The sequence below is a fragment of the Myotis daubentonii genome, chromosome 2, assembly GCF_963259705.1.
Source record: "Myotis daubentonii chromosome 2, mMyoDau2.1, whole genome shotgun sequence".
NCBI lineage: Eukaryota > Metazoa > Chordata > Mammalia > Chiroptera > Vespertilionidae > Myotis > Myotis daubentonii.
Window position 1 is genome coordinate 148185738 of NC_081841.1, and position 27068 is coordinate 148212805.

Consider the following 27068-nt stretch of genomic DNA (forward strand, 5'->3'; position numbering starts at 1 on the left):
TATTTGAACTTGTATCGCTTATGACATGAGATTATCTTCACAATATAATACATTTCAGGGAAGCTAGATGTTTGCAATCAGAAGATGGCTTGCAATCTAGAACTATCCTATCTAATAAAAGAGAAACATGATAATTAGCCGTACAACCGCTACCCTTCCCATTGGCTAATCAGCGAGATATGCAAATTAATTGACAGCCAAGATGGCGGCTGATTTGCATATGTCAGCCCCAAGCCTCGGACCAAGGCTTTAGGCTGGGGCCTGGGCGGAACCAGCCAGCGATCGGCCGCGGGGAGCTGGGGGTGCCCCGGCCCAGGCCTAACGCCTCGGCCAGAAGCTTTAAGCTTGGGCCAGAGAGGAGCCAGCCAGCGATCATTGATGGCAGCAGCGGCAGGGAACCGGGCGGAGCCAGCCAGCTATGCTTGATGGCAGCAGCAGCAGGGAGCTGGGGGTGCCCCGGCCCAGGCCTAACACCTCGGCCAGAGGCTTTAGGCTTGGGCCGGGGAGGAGCCAGCCAGCAATCGGTGGCGGGGAGCTGGGGGTGCCCCGGCCCTGGCCTAAAGCCTCCGCCAGAGGCTTAGGCTTGGGCCGGGTGAGCCAGCCAAGGATCCTTGATGGCAGTTGCGGCGGGGAACCAGGGCGGAGCCAGCCAGCGATCGGCGGTGGGGAGCTCGGGGTGCCCCCGTCCAGGTCTAAAGCCTCGGCCTGAGGCTTTAGGCCGGGGCCGGGGTGGAGCCAGCCAGCGATTGTTGATGGTGGCAGCGATAGGGAACCAGGGCGGAGCCAGCCAGTGATCCTTGATGGCAGCGGCAGCAGGGAGCTGGGGGTGCCCCGGCCTAGGCCTAAAACCTCGGCCTGAGGCTTTAGGTTTGGGCCAGGGAGGAGCCAGCCAGCGATCATTGAGCCAGTGATCATTGATGGCGGCCCAGGCCTAACACCTCAGCCTGAGGCTTTAAGCTTGGGCCAAGGAGGAGCCAGCCAGCAATCGTTGATGGTGGCAGCGGTGGGGAGCTGGGGGTGACCCGGCCCAGGGCTAATAACTCGCCAGAGGCGTTAGGCCCGGCAGGGGCCATACCGGCAATTGGTGTGAACTACAGAGGAAACACCTTTTCTGACTGCTGATTGGCTAAGCTCCCTGTATGCCACTGGTAATATTCTTAGTAACTTGGATAATGAGAGTCCAAATAGGTGATCTAGGGTTTTTTTACTACGCTCCTGGAGACAAAAAGGAAGGTCTGCTGCTGGAGGGTTAAGAAATGTCATATCCTGCCCTAGCTGGTTTGGCTCAGTGGATAATGCCTCGGCCTGCCCAACGCAGATTCTGGGTTCAATTCTGACCAAGGGCATGTACCTAGATTGCAGGTTCCTCCCTGGCCTGGGCCCAGGTCAGGGCTCATGCAGGAGGCAACCAATCAAAGTGTTCCTCTCACTTTGATGTTTCTCTCTGTCTTTCCCTTTCTCTTCCACATTCTCTAAAAATCAATGGAAACATATCCTCAGGTGAGAAGGAAGGAAGGAAGGGAGGGAGGGAGGGAGGGAGGGAGGAAGGAAGGAAGGAAGGAAGGAAGGAAGGAAGGAAGGAAGGAAGGAAGGAAGGAAGGTCATATCCTATGAAAGACACTTCTTGAAAATGCCTAAAGAAAGCTGTCATTTTTTCATGGTAAAGGGACTGGAGTCTGTGTTGATGAAAACACCTTGGTGGCTGCCGTGACTGGCAGTGGCTGCAACAGTGAGGTGATGGGGCTGCGGCCTTTCCCTGATCAGCCTGGTTGACTCCCACAAAGGGAGGCCAGACTGTGGCTTAGGCCCACTCCCCAAGGGGAGCAGGGAGCAGGTAGTAGGACATCCCCTAGGGCTCCCAGTATGTGATAGGGGGCAAGCTGGGCTGAGGGGACCCCCCCCCATCCAGTGCACAAATTTTTGTGCACCAGGCCTCTAGTTGTTTAATAAATGATATCCTTTGGTGACTGTTATTTTGCAACAATTTTCTTAGTTTAGTGCCTAGTACTCACCAATTATTTGCTAAAGAGAAAAAGAAAAGAAAGAGTTGAGCAGCTTTTAGCTTTAGTCACTATAAAGAAAAATGATTACTATTTATAAAATATGCTGAATTTCAAAACACACAATTAAGGAATATAAATTAAGTACAAAATAAAATGCTGTCAGTTTAGCAACAGAAAAGGATAAAACTTTTATTTGAAATTAATAATGCTTGCATAACTGAAAAATTAATTACTTTTCAATTATGTACATTAAATTTATTTGTATTTGATAAATTCAGAGGGAAACATTTAATAATATGCATTTAGATTTTTGTCTTTGGAACTATACATTTTTGCTTAAAGGAAAAGTACTCAAATGATATTTTAGTGGTTGGGCAAACTACTACACAGTTATTAGGATTTTAATATTTCTTAAAACAAGGTTATGTTAATATTTTTCTATTTTCATGCTTATCATAAATAAAATCAAGCAAATCAACTAGTCCTTAAATTATATATTCTGTAGACATTTCAGTGAATTTACTTGAATTTAATTGGACCGGAATATTATATTTTTCTTGTAAATCATAGCATTAATAAAAATGATATTTATAATATGTGACTTTATTACAAGATATTAGGATTTTTATTAGGTTGTATATGATCAAATTTTTAAGTTTGTGTTTCTGAGTTATTTATATAGTGTAACTCAGATAAGGTATGTGGATGATATATAGACAACAAAATATCTTTCAACTCTACTTTATCCAGTTTCTCCCATTTCTGTACAGGTAGAATCACAGCATGAAAACAAAACAAAAAAATCTTATAGGCATTTATTCAACTACAAACATTTATTGAAAGCCTCTGAAAAGCTAGCCACCTTAATCATATATAAACTGTGCTGACCTTGTTTATGTCTCCCGTGAACTATAGGGTATTACTATTTTTTAATTTGAGTATGGTGGTCCTTCAATCCAAGGGTGCAGTATTGAGGCAGGAAAGTTAGCATAAGAAACAGAGGCCCTGAGCTCTACCCCTCCCCTCCCTTTCTAAGTTAGAACGCTGTGGATGGAAGCATGGCTAGACACGCCGCCCCCTCCCTAGACTTCTGCTACCCCTTTTCCCTCTCCCCCTGCATTGCTCTCCTTTTAGGTCAGAGCAGTGCTGATGTGACTTGTGGCTAGACACCTGCCCATTGGCCTCTCTGAGTCCTCTGGCATCAGTATGAGTTTGGTGATCAGAATATCTGAGGTTTCATTGTACGTAGACTCTAATGTATTTAAGGTCCTATATCCTTTGTGCCCTAATATATAAAAGTTGGATTCACATGGATAATTAAGATAAAACATTTTTTTTCTGTGCTTAATCATCCTCTGTATATTTGTATGCCCTGATCCTCATCTTATTCACAGGATGTAGCAAGGGTGAATGAAGCATAAGCATTCACTGATTGGCCACTGTATCAGGATTTGTGGATTATTTCAAAGGATGCATATGGCAGTACTGAGGAACAAGGCAGGTGGAGTAAACACAAGTGATTGACCAGATGGGCATATCTCTGTAAAAAACTGAGAACATGCATGCAACAATGTGGGAAACTGTTTATTGCCTTCACTATCTGATAAGCATAGACAGAGAACTCCCCGAAACCCCCCCCCCCCCCCAAGGCTGGGTGCCTTTGAAGCCCTAGCAAAGCTCGGAGCTAGGCGCCACCTCTGTTTGTCCAGACAGTGGTAGCTGAAACTACTCCCCCATTTATTATGATGTAAATCCTTGCTGATGGGCTAGTCTGCTTGTTACTAGGGGGTCACCTGCCTAAGGGCTATGCTATGGGTGCATCCCAGATCAATAAAACCTTGGTGAGGCCTGAGCACGGGGGAAGTCCTTCGGGACTTGCCACCTGGTCCCCCAATATTGCAAAATTATCTCGTGTCTTTTTCTCTCATTTGTTGTGCGGCTCCTCTTTCAGGTACTGAACCCTACTCCACGCGGGTCGTGGAAGGAAACACTTGACACAACAACTGTAGCTATACAGAGTTAATATTCCTAAATCCCAAATGATATTGAAGTGGTTAGTATAGGTGACTGTGATATTTGTTAGGTTATGTTAAGAAAATTTTCAAAAAGAAATAAATACTTTTCTAGAGTTGTGAATTAAAGGGACTGAGAATAATAATGGATGAACTCAGCAGGTAAATCAACACATATTGTTAAATCAATTAATGACACAGATTTTCTGTAGTAGTGGAGCCTACAAAATCCACATAAAAACTCTTAAGTGAGAACAGAACAATTGGGGAAAGCATAATCTCTCTCTCTCTCTCTCTCTCTCTCTCTCTCTCTCTCTATATATATATATATATATATATATATATATATATATATATATGAGGTAATATGCAAATTAGGCCGGAACGCCATAACAGTCATGACCAGCTCAGGAGGAGGGGTCAGGCGCGGGCCCAGAGCATGAGAGAACAACAGACAGGGCGGCCCATGCCCGGCCCTGGAGCCGGAGAGAACAACACGCAGGGGGGCTGGAGTGAAGACACAAACCCGGAGGGGCGCCTGGCCCCAGCAGCCCCACAGCCATGGTGCGCCAGGAGTCCTGCCTCTGCTCGGGAGCTGCAGAGGAAACATCTTTTCTGACCGCTCATTGGCTAAGCTTGCTTGGGTAATAAGAATCCAAGAAGGTGATCTAGGGTTTTTCCACCTCACTCCTGGAGGAAAAAACGAAGGCTCACTGCTGGAGGGGCTAAGGAATGTCATATCCTGCCCTAGCCGGTTTGGTTCAGTGGATAGAACCTCAGCCTGTGGACTGCAGGGTCCAGGTTCGATTCTGGTCAAGGGCATGTACCTAGGTTGCAGGCGCCTACCTGGCCAGGGCCCAGGTCAGGGCTCATGTAGGAGGCAACCAATTGAAGTGTCCTTCTCACATTGATGTTTCTCTCTGTCTTTCCCCTCTCTCTTCCATGCTCTCTAAAAATCAGTGGAAAAATATCCTCAGGTGAGGATTAAAAATAGAAAGAAAGAAATGTCAAAGCCTATGAAAGAGACATCTTGAAAATGCCTGAAGAAAGTTGTCATTTTTTTGTGGTGAAGGGACTGGAGTCTGTGTTAATGAAAACACCTTGGCAGCTGCGGCAGTGGCAGTAGCAGAGGGATGATGGGGCTGGCGCCTTCCCCTGATCAGCCTGGTTGTCTTCCGCAGAGGGAGGCCAGACTGCAGCTTAGGCCCGCTTCCCATTGGGGAGCATGCCTAAATTGTCAGTAGGACATCCTCTGAGGGTTCCCGGAATGTGAGACGGGGCAGGCTGGGCTGAAGGACCCCCCCCACACACACAGTGCATGAATTTTGTGCCCCGGCCTCTAGTTTATGGATAAATGATGATTAAAACTGAGCTGGATTTCTTCCGTGGGAAATGATTACTTAAGAGCACTTAGAGAAAGTGGCTTTTGTTTTGGTTTATTTATGGTTGGAAAAGAGTCTGGAAACCTAGATGGCAGTTAATTTGGATACATCAGAGACTATGAAGTTGGAAAGACCTTGGTCCAAATCCTTGCTGAGCCACTTACTAGCTAAAGGCTTTTTGGAGGTGAGGGACCACAACTTCCATGTGTTTCAGTATCTTCATCAATAGAGGATAGGGTCTATGTTTTAGGATGAGGATTTGAAACTTGACTTTTTTTTCTATTATAATTTTAGGCCTTGAGAAATAACTACTACATTGCTTGAAAGTAAGGGTAAAATCAGTATTTAAGAGTCAGGTAAAATATGCAGTAGTCATTGAAATATCATTCACTAGCCCATGAAAATTCTTAGTTGAGATGAATGCTTACACATATGTTGGTTAAAGTTGACTCTGTCATTTTACTTAGACCACTTAAGAATATTGATATTTAAACTCAATTCAGAGATAGAAGGTCTTTTAACCTGTTTAGAATTGGTATTTCCTATTTTCTTGGAAGTTCTAAATGTACCCATACAAGTTATACTTAAATATGATTAATCCTTTGACCCTTGTGGTTAAGTTATACTTTGGAAGGTACATTTCAGATCTGTCAACCTTCTAGGTTACCTGATGAGAAAAAATCAAGGTGTTCACTGTGAGATACTATTATGAGATATGTTATAAGATTTGAGAATTAAATTTATAAAAATTAAAGTTTCACTATACCTGTATAAAATAAAGAAATATTAGATGGAGAACCAAGATGGCGGCATAGGTTAACGCCGGAGTTTGCTGCTTTGAACAACTACTTCAAAAGTGAAACTAAAACATGGAACGGACATCACCCAGAACCACAGGAACGCTGGCTGAGTGGAAGTCCTACAACTAGGAGGAAAGAGAAACGCATACGGACACTCAGAGGAGGCGCAGTGCTGAAGTCAAATTCTGAGGTGCGGAGTGTGCGGAGCGGGCTGGCAGCGGAGGGCGTGGTTGGCGTTTTCAATCGGGAGGGAGTTGCAGACTCTGAGCTCCAGATCCAGGCGAGTCTTTAGGGACCCAGACTCAAACGGGAGAAGCGGGACTGTCTGGCTTCGGTCAGAGCGAGTGCAGCTTTCTCTCCGAGCTTTGCAGCGGGTGCTGGGACTCAGAGAGGCAGAGCCCCTGGGGACAGGACTGAGAGCCGCCATAACTGCTCTCTCCGGCCCACCCTGTTGATCCTGTGCTACCCGCCCCGCCCAAGCCCTGCACAGAGGCATTTGCCGGATAGCCTCAGGCAAAGGCTAGATTAGCACCTCCCTAGAGGACAGAAGTTCTCTCACTGCTGACACAGCTGATTCTCATAGCCACTTGGCCTGGAGGTCAAACCCTCCCTGGAATTAGCTACAACAATCAAGATTTATCTATAAGACTGCGAACAAAGACCACTAGGGGGTGCACCAAGGAAGCATAACAAAATGCGGAGACAAAGAAACAGGACAAAATTGTCAATGGAAGAAATAGAGTTCAGAACCACACTTTTAAGATCTCTCAAGAACTGTTTAGAAGCTGCCGATAAACTTAATGAGATCTACACGAAAACTAATAAGACCCTCGATCTTATATTGGGGAACCAACTAGAAATTAAGCACACACGGACTGAAATAACGAATATTATACAGACGCCCGACAGCAGACCAGAGGAGCGCAAGAATCAAGTCAATGATTTGAAATGCGAGGAAGCAAAAAACATCCAACCGGAAAAGCAAAATGAAAAAAGAATCCAAAAATGCGAGGATAGTGTAAGGAGCCTCTGGGACAGCTTCAAGCGTACCAACATCAGAATTATAGGGGTGCCAGAAGATGAGAGAGACCAAGATATTGAAAACCTATTTGAAGAAATAATGACAGAAAACTTCCCCCACCTGGTGAAAGAAATGGACTTACAGGTCCAAGAAGCGCGGAGAACCCCAAACAAAAGGAATCCAAAGAGGACCACACCAAGACACATCATAATTAAAATGCCAAGAGCAAAAGATAAAGAGAGAATCTTAAAAACAGCAAGAGAAAGAAACTCAGTTACCTACAAGGGAATACCCATACGACTGTCAGCTGATTTCTCAACAGAAACTTTGCAGGCCAGAAGGGAGTGTCAAGAAATATTCAAAGTGATGAATGCCAAGAACCTACAACCAAGATTACTTTATCCAGCAGCAAAGCTATCATTCAGAATTGAAGGTCAGATAAAGAGCTTCACAGATAAGGAAAAGCTAAAGGAGTTCATCACCACCAAACCAGGATTATATGAAATGCTGAAAGGTATCCTTTAAGAAGAGGAAGAGGAAGAAAAAGGTAAAGATACAAATTATGAACAACAAATATGCATCTATCAACAAGTGAATCTAAGAATCAAGTGAATAAATAATCTGATGAACAGAATGAACTGTTGATTATAATAGAATCAGGGACATAGAAAGGGAATGAACTGACTATTCTTGGGGGGGAAAGGGGTGTGGGAGATGTGGGAAGAGACTGGACAAAAATCGTGCACCTATGGATGAGGACAGTGGGTGGGGAGTGAGGGCGGAGGGTGGGGCGGGAACTGGGAGGAGGGGAGTTATGGGGGGGAAAAAAAAAGGAACAAATGTAATAATCTGAACAATAAAGATTTAATTTAAAAAAAATAATAAATAAATAAATAAATATAGCTTTGAGAAAATGAAAAAAAAAAGAAATATTAGATGAAAATAATATTAAAGAGCCTATGTCCATTTTTCTCAATTATACATTTTATAAGCATAAGCTATTGAGAGCTCTTTAATGAAGGACAAACTTTGGATACCATCAAACTTTCAAAATAAACTTTAGTCATAATTTTAAAGGTTCACATATTGATATTTGCAAAATAAATGAATTATTGCTTGAAATACCAAATGTTTTGAAAAGTAAACATCTTAGTATACTTCTTTGGCTTGTTGTACTTATGGTTCCTGAAAAGAAACCAACAGGAGTTTATTCACCTCTTAGATTTTTGAAATAAATTTTGTCAAAGTTATTGATCTCTAATATTTAGTGTTGGTTTTTTGTTACTCAGTGAAAAATACTTAGGAATAAAGTAGTCTTTTCCTAAAGGAGCTGAGTCTCGGTTTCTGTGCCAATTCCCAGTGTTATCTCCAGTGATTGCTAAGGTATAAATAGCTGCAAAAAATCAGCAGAGGGTAGTAAATACTTTGTTACACAATAACTTTATCATCACTTTGCAATAGCAACTGACAAATGATCCATTAGTGTCAGAGGGAAGATTTAAAAAAATCATTTCTTAACTACATTTATTGAGGATTTTAAAGATAATCAGTGAAGATACATTTTTTTTCTAGTGTGTTTATTCTTTAATCTATAGTTGTTAGGGATGTGCCACTTATAATTTATCTACCACCTGTCGTGAAATCTGATAACATGGTAATAGAAGTAATTAGCAAGATTTGCACAGTACAGAAAAGTATATTTCCTGACATATTTAAGCTAATAGAGTGAAGTTATACTGATAATATTCTATTTCTGTTATCCCTGAAGACAATAAGTATTCCTTTTAATTCTGTTTAGATCAAGATGAAGTTCACAGGTTTATTCCAGGCGTTTATATACACAAATGAAATGGAACTTTGTTTGAATTAGTTCTCCAGGGAGCAAGAGTTTAGGTTTCACATAGAGAAGAGCTTTGTGAGGAAAACATCTCCATCTGTCTACCAAACCTATTTATCTTCCCATTTTTTAGTATAATTTCTTTTGTTAATTTATCTAACCAAAATAGAATTAATAAGGTTTTACTTTGTATTATCCAGTCTTTGGGCTAAAACAAGATTGAATTTGTACGTTGTAGACCCTATATGACCTAAATGAATTTTTCCATTTTCTCTTCTTCATGATTCTGAATCTAGAATAGATGTTTTTAAATCTTAAAATAAGGAATAACTAATTTTAAAGACTAAGAGAAGCAGTATAAACAGTTTTTGAATAAATAGAATTTAAGCAGTCAAACTAGTCTTTATGATGATTTTGCACATCAGTGTAAATATAGTGAGGAACAATGTTAAGAATAAATTGTGGTACAAAAGAAACTTGAGTACTTTGCAGCCATCTATGCCAATGAGCAGGGTCAGTATTTTCTCTTCTGGTGTAGTTTTAATGTCCTTTCCCTCCAAACCTAGTGTAACATCAACTGTCATTTTATTTTATCTTCTCTTTCACACAATTGGAATAAAAATAAGCAAAACCATGAGACAACTTGCTAATGAATTTTAATCTCTTACACTCTCTAAGGAGATTCTGATTCTTGCAAATAAATGGTGCCCAGTGGTACACTTGTCCCATACCAGTGTGTCCTCAAATCGGGATGGAAAAAGGGCGAGAGGATTTTTAAAATTACAAAATAAGCTTCCCATTCTCAGTATCTTAAAATGAAACTAATTTACATCTTTACCACTTTTGGATTATTGTATATATTTCATTTCAGCATTTTCTTTACTAAGATTCTTTCCTGCTTAATTTTCTATGAAGGTTTTGACTTTGCTTTACTACATTTTGTACTTAAATGATATAGGTTTCCCTCCACTCAGACATTTAAAAAGGGCTTACAATGTCAATATTTTAACCTTGGTAACGTTGCATCCTATTGACTATTCAGTCATCATGGCTGTCTTTTTATTACTGGGCAAAGAAAATTAGTGATAGACTTTCTGGTAATACATTACTTGAGTGATAACTCAACACATGCTTTTAAGAAAAAAAGTCACCTTGAGAAAAGTTATTCCTCTGTAAACATAATCAGTATTACTGATTTCTAGAACTTTTCAAAAGCCTCTGTATTTTTATTCACAGCTGGCTCAATTCTCAATTGCTGTTTGCTTGAGAACTTGGTGTGGTGGTTTGTATATGACTGGACAAAAATCAAGAGATTTTTGCTCTGCTCTGTTTATTATTAGTGTAGGGCAGGAAAATTAACTTCCTAACCGTCTAGGTCAGTGGTCGGCAAACCGCAGCTCGCAAGCCACATGCGGCTCTTTGGCCCCTTGAGTGTGTCTCTTCCACAAAATACCATGTGTGGGCGCGCACATACAGGGAACATTGTGGAGTGAAGAAGATGTAGTGTCAAGGATTGAGAAAGGTATGTTGAGATGGTTTGGACATATAGAGAGGATGAACGAAAGGAGATAGATGAAAGAAGTATACAAGACAAGTGTGGATGGGAGAGTTGGGAGGGGTCGACCTCAGCAAATGTACCTCAATCAGATTGAGGATGTTTTTAGCAAAGGCCAGTTTAGAAGTACCCTAATTAAGTTAATAACAATGTACCTACCTATATAGTTTAAGTTTAAAGACTTTGGCTCTCAAAAGAAATTTCAATTGTTGTACTGTTGATATTTGGCTCTGTTGACTAATGAGTTTGCTGACTACTGGTCTAGGTTCTTGGCTAACACTCTCTCCCCCGCCATAATAAAAAGACAAATTAACAGGAAGAAAACAAAAATTTAATAACATTATATCTCTGTATACACAGGAGAAACTCAGGAAAATGGAAGCACTCCCTGAACTGGCCCACACCACCACCTTAAATACCATCTGCCACTGAAGGTCAATGAAGGGAGATTACCAGGAAAAGCACAGTAAACAAGCACAAGGTTGTTACGCAGATTTAAGTCATTGCCTTCTCCACTGATAAGAGTTTCTAGGGATATAGTTATCCTTCTTCTCCTGGTGCAGGGAGGAGATACCCTTAAGAATAGAGATTTACCTTATAAATGTAAACGTCTCTTACAAAAGGCTAATAACTTCTATTTGACTTTCAGAACCTTTTCTATATCTGCTGTGTTTTAAAAAATGACCAGCTCAAAATAATTCTTATGCCAAAAAAACATATTTCAAGGTGGCAAACCTTACTTCCTTTTACCTGCTTATTTGACATAGCTGATAAAACTATGTAGGGCCTTTGCCTACTTTTATTGATTAGAACATTTTAAAAAAATTTTCTAATAGGAACCAGAAGAATGGGTTTATTTGTTTGTTAAAACCAAACTGATTTTTTAAAAAATGATTCATGAGATAAGAAACCTTTACTTGATGTAATAAATATTAACAAGATGTCAATAAGATAAACTGTCAAGAAAAAGAAATTGATTGGAGAAAACTAAGATGGCGGCATAGGTAAACACCAGAGTTAGCTGCCTCGAACAACCACTTCACAAATACAACTAAAAGACGGAACAGACATCGCCCAAAACCACAGGAAGACTGGCTGAGGGAAAATTCTTCAACTAGAAGGAAAGAGAACAGCATACGAGACTCAGAGGAGGCACAGTGTGGAAAATACAAAGGTGCGGAGGTATGTGCGGAGCGGGCTGGTAGCTGAGGGCGCGGTTGTCGTTTTCAATCAGGAGAGAGTCTCAGATTCTGAGCTCCAATTCTGGGTGAGTCTCTGGGGACCCAGACTCAAACGGGAGAAGCGGGACTGTCTGGCATCGGTCGGAACTCGAGGGCAGCTTTCTCTCCAAGGTTTGCTGTGGTTGCTGGGACTCTGAGAGGCAGAGCCTCTGGGGACTGGACTGAGAGCAGCCATAACTGCTCCCTCCACCCACCCTGTTTGATCCCCTGCAACCTCCCCCGCCCAAGCCCTGCACAGAGCCATTTGCCGGATAGCCTCAGGCAAAGGCTAGATTAGCACCTCCCTAGAGGACAGAAGTTTTCCCACTGCAGACACAGCTGATTCTCACAGCCAGTTGGCCTGGAGGTCAAATCCCCCTAGTATTAACTACAACAATCAAGGCTTAACTACAACAAGACTGCGCACAAAGACCACTAGGGGGTGTACCAAGAAAGCATAAAAAATGCGGAGACAAAGAAACAGGACAAAACTGTCAATGGAGGATATTGAGTTCAGAACCACACTTTTAAGGTCTCTCAAGAACTCTCTAGAAGCCGCCGATAAAGTTATTGAGATCCTCAAGAAATCTAATGAGACCCTCGATGTTGTGATAAAGAACCAACTAGAAATTAAGCATACACGAACTAAAATAATGAATATTATACAGACTCCCAACAGCAGACCAGAGGAGCGCAAGAATCAAGGCAAAGATTTGAAATGCGAAGAAGCAAAAAACACCCAACCAGAAAAGCAAAATGAAAAAAGAATCCGAAAATACGAAGATAGTGTAAGGAGCCTCTGGGACAGCTTCAGGCGTACCAACATCAGAATTATAGGGGTGCCAGAAGATGAGAGAGACCAAGATATTGAAAACCTATTTGAAGAAATAATGACAGAAAACATCCCCTACCTGGTCAAAGAAATAGACTTACAAGTCCAGGAAGCACAGAGAACCCCAAACAAAAGGAATCCAAAGAGGACTACACCAAGACACATCATAATTAAAGTGCCAAGAACAAAAGACAAAGAGAGAATCTTAAAAGCAGCAAGAGAAAGAAACTCAGTTACCTACAAGGGAATACCCATACGACTGTCAGCTGATTTCTCAACAGAAACTTTGCAGGCCAGAAGGGAGTGTCAAGAAATATTCAAAGTGATGAATGCCAAGAACCTACAACCAAGATTACTTTATCCAGCAAAGCTATCATTCAGAATTGAAGGTCAGATAAAGAGCTTCACAGATAAGGAAAAGCTAAAGGAGTTCATCACCACCAAACCAGTATTACGTGAAATGCTGAAAGGTATCCTTTAAGAAGAGGAAGAAGAAGAAAAAGGTAAAGATACAAATTATGGACAACAAATATGCATCTATCAACAAGTGAATCTAAGAATCAAGTGAATAAATAATCTGATGAACAGAATGAACTGGTGATTATAATAGAATCAGGGACATAGAAAGGGAATGGACTCACTATTCTTGGTGGGGAAAGTGGTGTGGGAGATGCGGGAAGAGACTGGACAAAAATTGGGCACCTGGGGATGAGGACAGTGGTGGGGTAAGGGCAGAGGGTGGGGTGGGAACTGGGTGGAGGGGAGCTATGGGGGGAAAAAAGAGGAACAAATGTAATAATCTGAACAATAAAGATTTACTAAAATAAAAAATAAATAAATAAATAAATAAATAAATAAATAAATAAATAAAAGAAACTAAAAAAAAAAAAGCACTACCGTTTATTTCTGCTTAGGAACACTATTTTTCTTCCGAAGGTAAATTTTTTGTATATACACACACCCTTGCAAACACAGGCATTTGTTATATTATTATTTTTATATTATGGTGTAAGTCAGTAATCTTACATTTTAGTTAGTTGCTATTCTTGGAAATTCCTCTGTGCAGAAGGACTTTGAAGAGAAATGAACATTTGAATGGAACTAAAACTGTAAAATCCCAATATGGTAAGACAAATTGAGGTAGAGCATAAATGAGGATGAAAAAGAAGGATCTGTCTAGGTTAATATTTTCATTTCTATGTAGTCAGTAAATGTGGGCAGGTGGTTAAGGGATGTTAATAGCAAATGACCAAGAGTGCCTGAACATTCCCCTCAGTTTGACTAAACTTTCAACAGGTCCCTGGCCTCTCTTTTCTTAGAGCACTTATTTTAGAAAACTAGTCATTGTAAATTTTTTCCCTTGCCTTTGTTCATATATGTAAATTTTCTTTTAAAGACTCTTGTTAATTTTACAAGCCAGGAGTGTCTTTCTCAAGAACCTAGAAGCCATCCCATCAAAAGTAATCATCAAGGAAACCTATCTCCTAGTCTAACTTTAATGGGAGCCAATTAGCAAACACAGATGGCCTAACAGAGAAAACCGTTTGCAAACTCCACAATAACACAAAATGTTCAACATATCCCATTGATCAACCTCCTCCTCCTAACATCTTTCTATTGCTGGCACTTAAAACCCCTCTCACCTTTTGTTTTAGAGGAGTTAAGCTCAGGCTGAGTAATGTCTTCTTTCCCCTGTTGTTATAGACTTGTGTCTTAGCTCATGCTATTACCAGAAAAGGGGCCTGGCCAATAGTGGGTCTGCCTAGGGCGAGTGGGTTCTTGACTTCATGCAGGAAAGATTTCACAATATGAGTTCAGGTGATTTTGAGGGTATGTTTATTTTAAAGATGGGAACAGTGAAGCAGGAAGAAGTGCCTCGGATAGAAGAAGCAACAGGAGAGGGCCTAGGCAGCTTCAGCTTTCTAGAAGTGTAATAGGGAAGAAATGAGCTGAGCTGAGGCTGCTTTAATTCACTGGAAAGTGGAAGAGAGGGGGCCTTGGAAACAGGTTCAGCGGGTTAGCCCAGGATGAGCTGCCGATGCCATTACTCTCCTGATTGCAAGTCTTGTGGGGTCCCTTAGAGTTTCGGAGATGTATGCCTATGGGGAAAGAAGAAGGGGAAGGGAAAGGTGGGGGTGAGCTCTCAGTACAAAAGGCTAATAATCTGCTGGGACCTTTGTTTTAAGGGTTTTTAAAGGCTGAGAGTTGAAGGGAGGTGGTAGGGGAGGATCTTAATAGAATATTCATCAACTTTATGCTGATGTCCCAAAATGAGATTTATTCTCTTAATTTGTCTGTCTTTGGGTATGGTTGGCACAAATGGCACTAATTAGATTTTTGCTGCCTATCTCGCTGAGTAGGGTGATTTAAGCTATTTACCTTCTGGTTGTGGAGAAGTGCAAACCATTTATTCGTAAGTGTCCTTTGTTTAGGAAAGAAAGGATTTACTAAATGGCTATAAACTGCTTGACCATTTAACTGTCTGTCACAGTTTTCCTTTTCTACTTGCCAAGGAATTTTCCTTGCTCCTTACTATCCTGCCTCAATGCCACCGTAACAAAATAACATAGACTAGGTGGCTTACATAGCATAAATTTATTTTTTATGTTTCTAGAACCCAGGTGGCTTACATAGCATAAATTTATTTTTTATGTTTCTAGAACCCAGGAAGTCCAAAATTAGGGTACCATCATAAGGGCTTTAGTCCTAGCTTGCAGATGCTGCCTTCTCACATGGCAGAAAAAGAGAGGGAGTAAGCAAGCTATGTTAGGTCTCCTTTTATGAAAAGGCTCCCTCATTAGGGCCCCTCCCTCAAGACTTCATCTAACCCTAATACCTACCAAAGTACCCATCTCCAAATATCATTACATTGGAGGTTAGAGCTTCAATATAGAATTTGGGGGTAGAGGGAAAGGACACGATTCAGTTCATGGCACTTTGAATAAAATTTTTCTTTGACTGTTTAACTTTTTCTGGTGCAGTTTTTGCTTTGATAAAACCAACTGGCAAGAAAGAGTGATTTCATGGATGAAAATAATGTTTCACTCTCTGTTCTTGATGTCACATTGGGATAAGAGTAGGCAAAGGAAAGAGATGCACTGTGCTTTTTTCAGGCATTTTATATTTTCCATAGGTAAGGCGATTCTTGATAAAATTATGAAGAACTTTCTTTTGTGCCTATCCATCTCTTTTCTCTTTTATTCTACTTCTCTCATGTATTCAGTTCAGGGGAAAGGAGATGAGAGGTCATGGAAGGCCTCCTGGAAATGATGACATTTGAGTATAATGGAAGAACAGGATACATCATATGGCAGCAGTTATGAGTGAAGAATCTGCTGAAATAAGGAAGATGGGTGAACTAATAATGATAATAGCAATAGAAAATATTTATAACATTTATTTAACGTCTGCTATTACTACACTAATGGGGTCTGTTTGCCTGGGCACATCAAAATGCAATCAAATACAAACAGGAGTTTGCAACCAAGAAAGTAAAAGTTTATTAGTTGAGGAAATGGCATCCAGCCTGGAGTCACAGGTAAACTAGTACTCAAACCCTGTATCCCTATGGGTTCTAGTGGATGGTCATATAGGGGAAAAATCATTAATCATGGTGGCTGAAGGAGTTGGGGTCATGGGCTCTAATGATTGATTGGGGCTGGGTGGGGAGTAGTTAGTTGATCATTGTATCAGGTCCTGATGTCAACCATGGTAGTCCATAGGATCATTCTGCTTTCATGGGCCTGATGCTGAAACACAAGTGAAGTTAAGATGCTATCTTTAGTTAGACCAAACTCTGTTTCTGTGGTCAACAGATCTGAGACTTTGTTCTCAAAAGAGTTTGTTACTGACAAAAATCTGATGTGCCCAGGGCTTAATGATTAAGAAAGGGAGTGGACGGACAGAAAGGAGAAAAGATCATGTTAAAGAAATGACTTTATACATGGTTACACTACTATGTGCCAGCCTCTGTTCTAAACACTTATTGTGTATTAATTCCTTTCATCATCAGAGCAACCCTATGAGGTAGATACTATAATTATATCCATTTTACACATAAAGACATTTAAGTGTAGAGAAGTTAACAAATTTGCTGCAGGTTAGAAAGCTAATAAATGACAAAGCTAGGATTTAAATCTAGGCCTTATTGTCCCAGCACCTATGCATTTAATCTTAAAACAGCACTGTCACTAAATATATTTCATCTCTCTATGGATATACATATTTAACCTCGGATGGTGGAACTTTGACCATGAGTTCAAGTTAATAAGGGAAAATTGTTTTGGGCAGAAGTGGGGGTTGAATTAGTCTTTCAAATTATAGAATATTGTAACAACCTGTTAATTTTGAAGGAAAGATCAGTGCTCATAGGAAAATTCATAATAAAATACATACCGGTTATATAGTGCTTTAATCTGTATATTTTCTCTAAGAGTTTATCAATGACTGAAGAAGTTACTGTGACTTCTGAAGAGGTTATGTGACTTTTCAAAGATAATGAAACCATTGTAATTTAACCTACTTATGAGTAACTGGAAAGGAGCAAAGGGAAGGTCAGATATTATGGGCATGCCACCTGTGCAGCTTTGCCAGGAAGCTACAGTTTAGACACATGCCCAATAAAGTCCAGGTGACATAGGGAAGGTACTTGTCTGTCAGTCACACCTGGGAGCAGGTTATTGGCCAGAGTAGGCATGGCCATTGCAAGCATGGGAAATTTAAGATATTTCATCTCCTAAACCAAGGAGTTTTCTCTCTTGCTTCTTTTGTTACAGAATTTACCAGACAGCTGAAAAATACACAGGGAGTACTCGGAGATTCAGGAAAAACTCATTTATTTTCAGATGTACTAGCACAGTGACTCAGGGGAGCCTGTTTCCAAATCCTGAGTGAGTGAATATGGAGGAAGCTTTCCCTTTATACACCTTGGTTTCTTTGTCCCCCAGATATGGATCAGGCTTCTGGACCTTCCATGGGCCTTGTTAAAAGTCCCGTGTGTTGGGATGGGGGACGTGAGACCACACCCAAAAGCCTGGCCTGGCACCAGGGCTGATAACCCCTCCAGGATTTGTGTACGGTTCATGTTTATGGCCTCTGTAAAATGGGAGTATTCTGGGAAACAGGTTCTGCAAGACAGGACAGGCATCAATGGAGTTAATTATTGGCTAGCAAGAGTGTGTGTTAGAAGGCAGGTTATTGGCATAGATTTAGATTGCTAGCCCCACAAAAAATGTCTTATATTTCCCATCACTTTCTCTTGCTCCCTTGCTCTCTTGGGACTTTTGTTGCAGTCGATACACTCTCCTGGCTCCCCTGAATTCGTCCACATTGCCCAAAATGATGTGGACCCCACACACAATGGACTAATGGACTGTAAATAGCCTAATGCTATAACCAGTCGTAGCTCTGCCATGGAATGGAAACTGTGGACACTTGCTTTGCTTCTAACTCTACTGAATCCCCAGCTGTACATCTTCAAGGACTGGATTAAAGAAAATGGGACTTTGGAAACCCAAGGATATAATTTCACAAAAATAAATCTTTACACCGCATCTCATTCTCCAATGGGGGCCTCTGTAAATGTTTATTTCAGCAGTACCCCAATAATCCTACTCCCACTAACAACAGAGAAAGACCATCCATGTATTTCTCTGATAACAATATGACAGCTAATTAGGACGTAATTCAAGATTTGAACATAGACTTCCTGATGATGTCTAATGACTTAAAGTTTTCACTAGCTCATTTCAATAGAGATTAGATATAAATGTAGTTGAAAAAAATGAGACTTGAAGCTTAGAAGAAAGTGGTTAAAATATACAAATATATATACCTAATATTTTTAATATATCTTTATTGATTTCAGAGAGGAAGGGAGAAGAGAGATAGAAATATCAATAATGATAGAGAATCATCGACTGGCTGCCTCCTGTATGTCCTCCACTGGGGATCAAGCCTGCAACCTGGGCATGTACCCTTGACCAGAATTGAACCTGAGACCCTTCAGTCCACAGGTTGACACTCTATCCACTGAGCCAAACCAGCTAGGGCTACCTAATACTTTTGAAAACACATATTTCTTACTATTCAATATAAGACCTGTAAGTGTGTTACTGAAATTTGTTTTTGGAAAATTCCAGTCAACAAATTAATTACGTCAAACCACAAGTGTAATTGCTAATCAAAGGATATTCTGGGAAAAGACCCAGCCACTTGTATTTTAATTAGGGACAATCAGCATGAAATCAAAGAAAAGAGATCATAACAAACATTTGAAGAAAACACATTTCAGAAGTAAGAAAATAGTCATGAATTGACTCCTATATTTTCAAAGCTCCATGAAGACTGCTGGCTCAACTGATACCCCTTGATATTGATGAAGTATTTTCTAGTTAAAATGTTTCTTTCTTGAAATTTAGAGATGAAAATACCTAAATTGAAACATTCAATTATAGGAAACAAATTATTGTGGGTGGACTCTTTTATTGTTATAGATAGAAATGTAAGACTAGAGGGTAGAATTAAATATTTAGTCGGCGTGAGAGGATTCCATAGCTAAGAAATGTGAGGCAAAAGAAATTTTTTTTCTCCACTTTGCATATTGAAGACCTCCAGGAAAGAATGTGCTGTTTATTGATAAAGCACTTAGGGCAACAGTAGTTAAACTCACAACAGATAGCCCAAAGTAGTTTTGAAAAATACATGGCTGAGAACACTTTTGAATTTGAAAATATATGCAAATTTACAATGCATAGATTAATGACAGGAAGAGAGGGATCTGTAGACTTCCTCAGATTTCATTGAGGGGGGGGGGTAACTATTTAAGAGAAAGCAAACCGCAAAGTTTTGCCACTCCCAACAAGTGTCTTTTAAAGAACCTTTGACACCCACCCCTTCCACCCCCCCCCTCCCCCCCCCCCGTTTCCTGCCTAAGAGATTCAGATGGAGAGGCCTGCTTCAGGAAGGAAATCTTAGCCACATTTACCTTAAGGATTTCCACTTTAGCCTAATTTGAATTAAGTATGGTAGATAGGAAGTCTCCAAGCTGGGGCCTGTTAACCAAAATCCTCCTCGAGTCCCATTTTTCCTGGTTGTTTAGCAGGAATTTACCTGCCACTGGTGTTCAGTTTCTTTCTACAAATCCATAAATTATCTATTTTCTCCTTCCACAATCCCATTGTTATCAGAGAATTGCATGGGTAGAATGGCTCCATTGCTAATGGGAGTGGGGTTCTTACAATATCTTGAGAAAAAGAATTTTCTAAAACTATCAGGGACGCCCTAACTGGTTTGGCTCAGTGGATAGAGCGTCAGCCTGCAGACTGAAGTGTCCCAGGTTCGATTCCAGTCAAGGACATGGACCTTGGTAGCAGGCACATTCCCAGTAGGGGGTGTGCAGGAGGCAGCTGATCGATGTTTCTCTCTCATCGACGTTTCTAACTCTCTATCCCTCTCGCTTCCTCTCTGTAAAAAATCAATAAAATATATTTAAAAAAAATAAAACTAGCAGGGAGGATGTGTGATTTTTATTTGCATAGAGTTATATTCCTTGATTTGCAAAGTTCCATTTCCCTACACAGTCCTGAAAAAGGTGCAGGTGAGGCTTCAGAAGCAAAGCCATTGTCCAAAGTTTCCATTCCATTGTGGAGCTGAGTCTGGCAGAGCATTAGGCTACTTCCAGCCCATTAATCCATTGTGTGGGGTCCATATGCCTGTGGGCGAACACAGGGGAGTGCTCCCCCTGCAATAAGAGAGCTAGGAGTGCAGGAGGGCCAAGAGATGGAACTCCCTTTGTTCCGGAGTTTATGTATCTCAGATTTTGCGCCCTTGCAGTAGCCATGCCTATTCTGGCCAATGTCCTGTTCCCAGGTGTGATCCACAGACAAACACCTTCCCACATCACCCAGACCTTACTGGGCATGCATCTATTGTCCAGCCCCTTCCCCTAGAGATCTGCACGGAGTAAACATGGAGAATGTTAAACTGCAGCTTTCTGGCACAAATGGCATGCCTATATTACCTGGCCTTTCCTTTGTTCCTTTCTTGTAAATTAATAACTGAATTAAATATAACAGTATCACCATCACTTCTCCTTTTATCCTTTGTACATGTGGCATTTGAACCTCAACTGCCAATGCCTCTTTTGGTCTCATTATGGTACCTCTGAATATGCTTTCATATAATAAATTTTGGACATATTCTCCTGTTAATCTGTCTCTGTTAAATTGGTTATTAGCTCAGCTAGAACTTACAAGCAGGCGGAAAATTTTTTTTTTTTTGCCTTCTTTTAGTTCTCTAACCAATTCTCATCCTGTTATACTGTAAATATGAAAAAAAATACACATAAAATGTACAGCAAGACAATTTCTCTGCCTCTATCTTTGTTTCTCTCTCTCATTATCTCCCTTGCTTTCCCATTTGATTATCCCAAGTCTCTAAGAGTGGTAATCTTTCCTAGACCAGAAATAAAGAGGGCTTTGTTGTGTTCATTGCCAGGGAGGGCTGTACCCCAATGAGGTCAGTGTGTATGAGGAGGCTAAAAAGGGCTAATTTCAATGTAACCCTGATATTTGGGGGGCTAGCAATCTGAATCAATGCCAGCCAGCCCAGTTTACATTCTTGATAACCTATAATTAAGTCACTATCTCTTTCCTAGAAACTGGTCTTGCAGAAACTGTTACAAAGGCCATAAAACTGTAAACAGTGCACTACCCCAGAGGGAGGGTTATTAATGCTGGCACCAGGCCTGGAGACCCCCAACACCTGGGGGCCTACTTGCAAGGCCTGCGAAAAGGACCAGAAGCATAATCCATATTTGCAGGACAAAGCCCCCAGGAAGATTTAAAAGAGAAGCCCCCTGCATGTTACTTTACTCAGATTTGGAAAGTTATTCCCTGGGTCCACTTGAGTAAATAAACAGTGTCACTCCTTTTCTCTAAAGCGTCACTTGGTTTTTCTCTGGTCTTCTGCAATATATATATATATATTAAAATCTCTCCCTCTCCCCCCCCCCCTTCCCTCTTCCTCTCTTCTTCATCCCCTCCCTATAGAGCTATAGAGCATGGTTCTCACCCTTGCCTGTAACAGAATCAAGATGGGAACTTTAAAAATTCCCAGTCTGTGTTCTAGGCCAATTCTATCAGAATCTGTGATGTGGGAGAGGGCTAATCAGTGATCCCATGATCCTGATAAGCAGCTAAGATTGAAAAAGCACTACTGTAGTGTAGCCAAGTCCAGCAATTCTTACCTTTTACCCTTTAAGAATTTACCTGGGAGAGAATGAAGGGAACAGTAATTAATCCAGTTTCCATTGTAATAGAATTTAGCATTTTGATGAATAGCAGTGTGGATATAGGTAGTTAGCTAGTTATTAATAAAGAGGGGGTGCAAAGGGAATCAGACTTTGAGCTTAATAAATTAGAGAGCTGAATCAAATATTAAGCTGAATAAACTGGGCAGCTGAATCAGATATTGGGACAGCATTCCATTAAGCTGACTAGGAAGCTATGGCATTTACAGACTAATTCACACACTCCAGGGGACTGGTGCAGAGGAGACAACTCTCCAGTTAGGCAGGAAAGTCTCCTTGGGGTTGTTCCAGCCCAATACCAGATTATTGGAGGGAGGAGGAGGGGACATTCCTCTGCTGGGTACATATAGACACTATTGTTCCACTTCGGGCATGTGCAATAGAAGTCAAGTCATGCAAGCAGAGGTGCTTCTATGTTTGTTTCCAGTGAAAAAGTGAGGTCCTTGCCATGTCTTGAGAAAAACTGATTTGGGATTTTTGGACTGGAACACTCAGTGTTCCCCTGGGCAGGATGTCTTCCCTGGATTCTTTGTCCAAGGGAGTCCAAGAATGAAACCACAGATGGAAGATTGTATAGCACAAGGTGGAAATTTATTTATTTTTAATATATTTTATTGATTTTTTACAGAGAGGAAGGGAGAAAGAGAGAGATAGAGAGTCAGAAGCATTGATGAGAGAGAAACATTGATTCAGCTGCCTCCTGCACACTCCCTACTGGGGATGTGCCCGCAACCAAGGTACATGCCCTTGACCAGAATCGAACCTGGGATCCACTGAGCCAAACTGGTTAGGGTTGTGGAAATTTATTGAAGAACAAGTACAGACTCCCATGTGGGGAGGGGGAAAGAATCTCATAGCACAGACTTCCATGTGGGGAGGAGGAAAGAGTCCCACCAAGTTCCTTTTTCCCCCCAGTTTATAAAGGCTGCAGTTTTTGGTGCCTCGATATCCCCTCTGACTGGCCACTATTCCCCTTTGATTTGGTCACTATAGCAACTCCTGAGCTCAAGGTCAAACCTCATGGGATGTGTGAGGCCCTCCTTCTTTATTTTGTAAATATAGGCCTTTGGCTACTCCCAGTTCCCTTGTCTTATGGAAATGTAATTTCTGCCCCCCCTTGTCTTATGGAAATGTAACTTTTGTAGCTCTGTAGCCTTGTGTTTCTTCCAGAGACCCCTTAATTTTAAAAATTCCCTAAACCGGCTTATTTCAACCCTAAAAATTTTTATTTCAAAATCATCTCCACAAAGGAGGATGTGGTTTGGTAGTAAAATTTATTTGGGTAAATAGAAGCAGCTGCTGAGCCGTAAATGTCTCATCTCTGTGTGTCCTCCCATGGAAAATCAGGGCCAGAAGTAGAGTCAATGTTCAAAAATTCTGTGCTATATTGAAATGTAGTCCTCTCTAGCCTTTCTCACCATCTGGCTAGCTTAGCTTGTGTTCCCAGTTGTGATATGTTGCTGTTCCGTGGTACCCAGGCTGTTGCTGTGCCTGGAGCCTGAATTTGGAGTTTGTGTGGCTGTGGGCACACAGCTGCTAAGGCCACATGGCTATGGAGAGTGCACTGGGTGAGCATTTGTTCCCAAGTGAGAGAGAGAACTCTTTGGTCCCTGAGATTATATTATCTCAGGTTTGGATCAGAACAGGTGCTTTTTCAAAATAACCAATCAACTTCCCAAGCTTTCTCAGGCTTGTACTAAAGCTCAATCTAAAGCTTCCTTTTAAAATTCCAGCAAAGCCAATTTGAAAGAGCCTATAGAATCAATTGCTATTCTTGTGTGTATGAAAATAATTAGGCCAAATTAAAACAGGAGTTAATGCAGTCTCTTTGATCAAAATGAGGGTGATTTTAAGGAGAGAAAAATGTGTTTCAATGGAACTCATAATGCCTAATTCTGGATGTGGACTCTAGTGCAGTTAATTGTCGTCAAAGTTTAAAGTTTTATTTTCTCTTATGGACTGAACTGGTTCCTGGATTAGTCCAATTTTCTGCAACCCTCCAAACTAATCTTTTATTTTTCCTCCCATCTTTGGACTAGGAATTATTGGTAACTAAACTTTCTTGTAATTATGTGTTTATTTGTGCCATACAGAATTTCTCTCAGCACCTGATTACATCACCAGAGATGTTCAAACTACAAGCAAAGAGAATCTATCAAATTGTCACAGCTTAATTTCATTCCAACTACAGCCTTACATATGGAAGTTTCTCAACTGACAGTCTTGCAGACTCAGAAACTGGTATACTTTGCTGTGTTCATTAACCTTTGTGTTTTTCCTTCTGTTTTCATAGGGTGTATGCCTGTGACCTTATTTACCTGATTGCTTGTTTATACCATATAGGCCTAACTTTAGAAGACCATCCGAATCACCACCTCCTGAAATGAGATTCAGTGGCTTGGCTGAATGACTTGTTGTCAAGACTAGGTGGTTGAGTTGGTGAAGTATGGAATAGTCTTGGTTTCCCTTTGAACTATTTTTTCCTTTCTGTTCAAGTGGTTCAGACAGAAGAGGCCCAAAGGTCTTCAGGGGGAAAATCTTAGAACTTCATTTTCTCAAAAGGATAATCATATGCCCAGAAATTCCTCTATATATACATAATAATTAAATAAAAACATATATCCATGCAAAATTTATACTTGAGTGTTAATAGTAGCATTATTCATAGTAAGAAAGATGTTGAAAACAACCCAAATGTCCATCAGCTGATTATATTCATACAAAGGAATATTATATCTATATTAATAATCTATACTAATAAAAAGGTAATATGCTAATTAGACCGGACATGTTCCGGACGACCATCCAGATGTCCTTCCAGACAAAGCCATGGTGGCAGGGCCGAGGCAGTTAGGGGTGATCAGGCTGGCAGGGGAGAACAGTTAGGGCAGTGGTCGGCAAACTGCGGCTCGCAAGCCACATGCAGCTCTTTGGCCCTTTGAGTGTGGCCATGAAGTTTCAATCGCACTGTACGTGTGTGCCCACAGGTGTTATTTTGTGGAAGAGCCACACTCAAGGGGCCGCAGTTTGCCAACCACTGAGTTAGAGGGATCAGGCTGGCAGGGGAGAGCAGTTAGGGCAATCAAGCTGGCAGGGGAGAGCAGTGAAGCAGGAATTTGGGGGGAACATAGGCAGGCTTAGGGATTTTTTTAGAATTGGGGTCCATGGAAAAGCATGGGACTGCAGACTGGGAGAAGGTACATTTCCATAACACAAGGAAGCCAGGTGCAGTTACATCTCCATAAAACAAGGGAGCAGCAACAGTTGCATTTACATAAGACAAGGGAACTGGAAGTAGCCAAGAAAGGTCTATATTTACAAAATAAAGAGAAGGAAGCCCTTCATTCAGATGGAAAAGAATAAAGCCCAGAGGGAATAGGGGAACAATGGGGAAGGAGGGGGGAAACCTCACATGTCCCATGTGAGGTTCAACCTTTGAGCCCAGGAATTACTATAGTAACCAACTAGAAGGGGAATATTGACCAATCGGAGGGGATATCAGGCACCAGGATCTGCAGCCTTTATAAGCCATAGGGAAAGGAACCCAGTGGGACTCTTCCCCATCCCTACATGGGAGTCAGTTCTGTGGTACTCTTTCCCTCTCCCATGTGGGAGTCTATACTTGTTCTTCAATAAATTTCCACCCTTGCTATACCACTTTCTGTCCATGGATTCATTCTTTGATTCCAGCAGACAAAGGATCTGGTTCCAGTCCAAAAATTCATTATCAGCAGTTAGGGTGATCAGGCTGTCGGGGAGAGCAGTTAGGGGTGATCAAGCAGACAGGCAGAGGTGGTTAGGGGTGATCAGGCAGGCAGGCAGAGGTGGTTAGGGGTGATCAGGCAGGCAGGCAGAGGTGGTTAGGGGTGATCAGGCAGGCAGGCGGAGTGGTTAGGGACAATCAGGAAGGCAGGCAGGTGAGCGGTTAGGAGCCACCAATCCCGGATCGCGAGAGGGATGTTCGACTGGCAGTTTAGTCGGACATCCCATGAGGGGTCCCGAATTGGAGTGTAGGCTGGGCTGAGGGACACTGCCGCCCCACCCCCCATGTATGAACCCCCATGTATGAATTTTGAGCACCAGGCCTCTAGTCCTATCTAATAAAAGAGAAACATGGTAATTAGCGTACGTCCGCTACCCTTCCCATTCGCTAATCAGCAAGATATGCAAATTAACTGCCAGCCAAGATGGCAGCCGGCAGCAAGGCAGCTTGAAACTAACATGAGGCTTGCTTGCTTCAGTGACGGAGGAAACCAACGTTCCCCGCCTGCCTTGCTGGCCTCTGAGCTTGCAGTTTGAAACATAGTTACAAATATAGAAGCTAAACAAAACCCCAGAAACCTGCTTTCAGCAAGCTGGGATCTCAGAGCTGGAGTTGATACGGTATTTCGATTATAGAACACAAACAAACCAGATACCTGCTTTCAGCAGCAGAGGCCTCAGAGCTGGAGCCAGAGCTAAAGCTGGCCCAGAATTAAAAAAGAAAAAGAAAAAAAGGAGCGGTTGGGAGCTTCAGTCACCCACCAGCCTGAAAACAGCCCTCAGCCCCTCACCCAGAATGGCCAGGCACCCCAGTGGGGACCCCCACCCTGAAGGGGGTGTGACCAGCTGCAAACAGCCATCATCCCCTCACCCAGGCTGGCCAGGAACCCCAGTGGGGACCCCTACCCTGAAGGGTGTGTGACCAGCTGCAAACAGCCATCATCCCCTCATTCAGGCTGGCCAGGCACCTCAGTGGGGACCCCCACCCTGATCCAGGACACCCTTCAGGGCAAACCAGCCGGCCCCAAACCAAGCACCAGGCCTCTATCCTATATAGTAAAAGGGTAATATGCCTCCCAGCACTAGGATCAGCGGAGCCACGAGGCCTCCTGGCACCAGGATCAGCGTGACGGGGCAGCACCCAAACACCCTGATCGCCCTGCGGCTCTGTGTGTGACAGGGGGCGGGGCCACAACCTCCCTATGCGCCCTGCTCTGTTTGTGACAGGGGAAGGCGCCCCAACCCCCTGATCAGCCCTGCTCTGTGCCTGATAGGGGGGAGCTCCCCAACCCCTTGATCACCCTGCGGCTCTGTGTGTGACAGGGTGCGGCGCC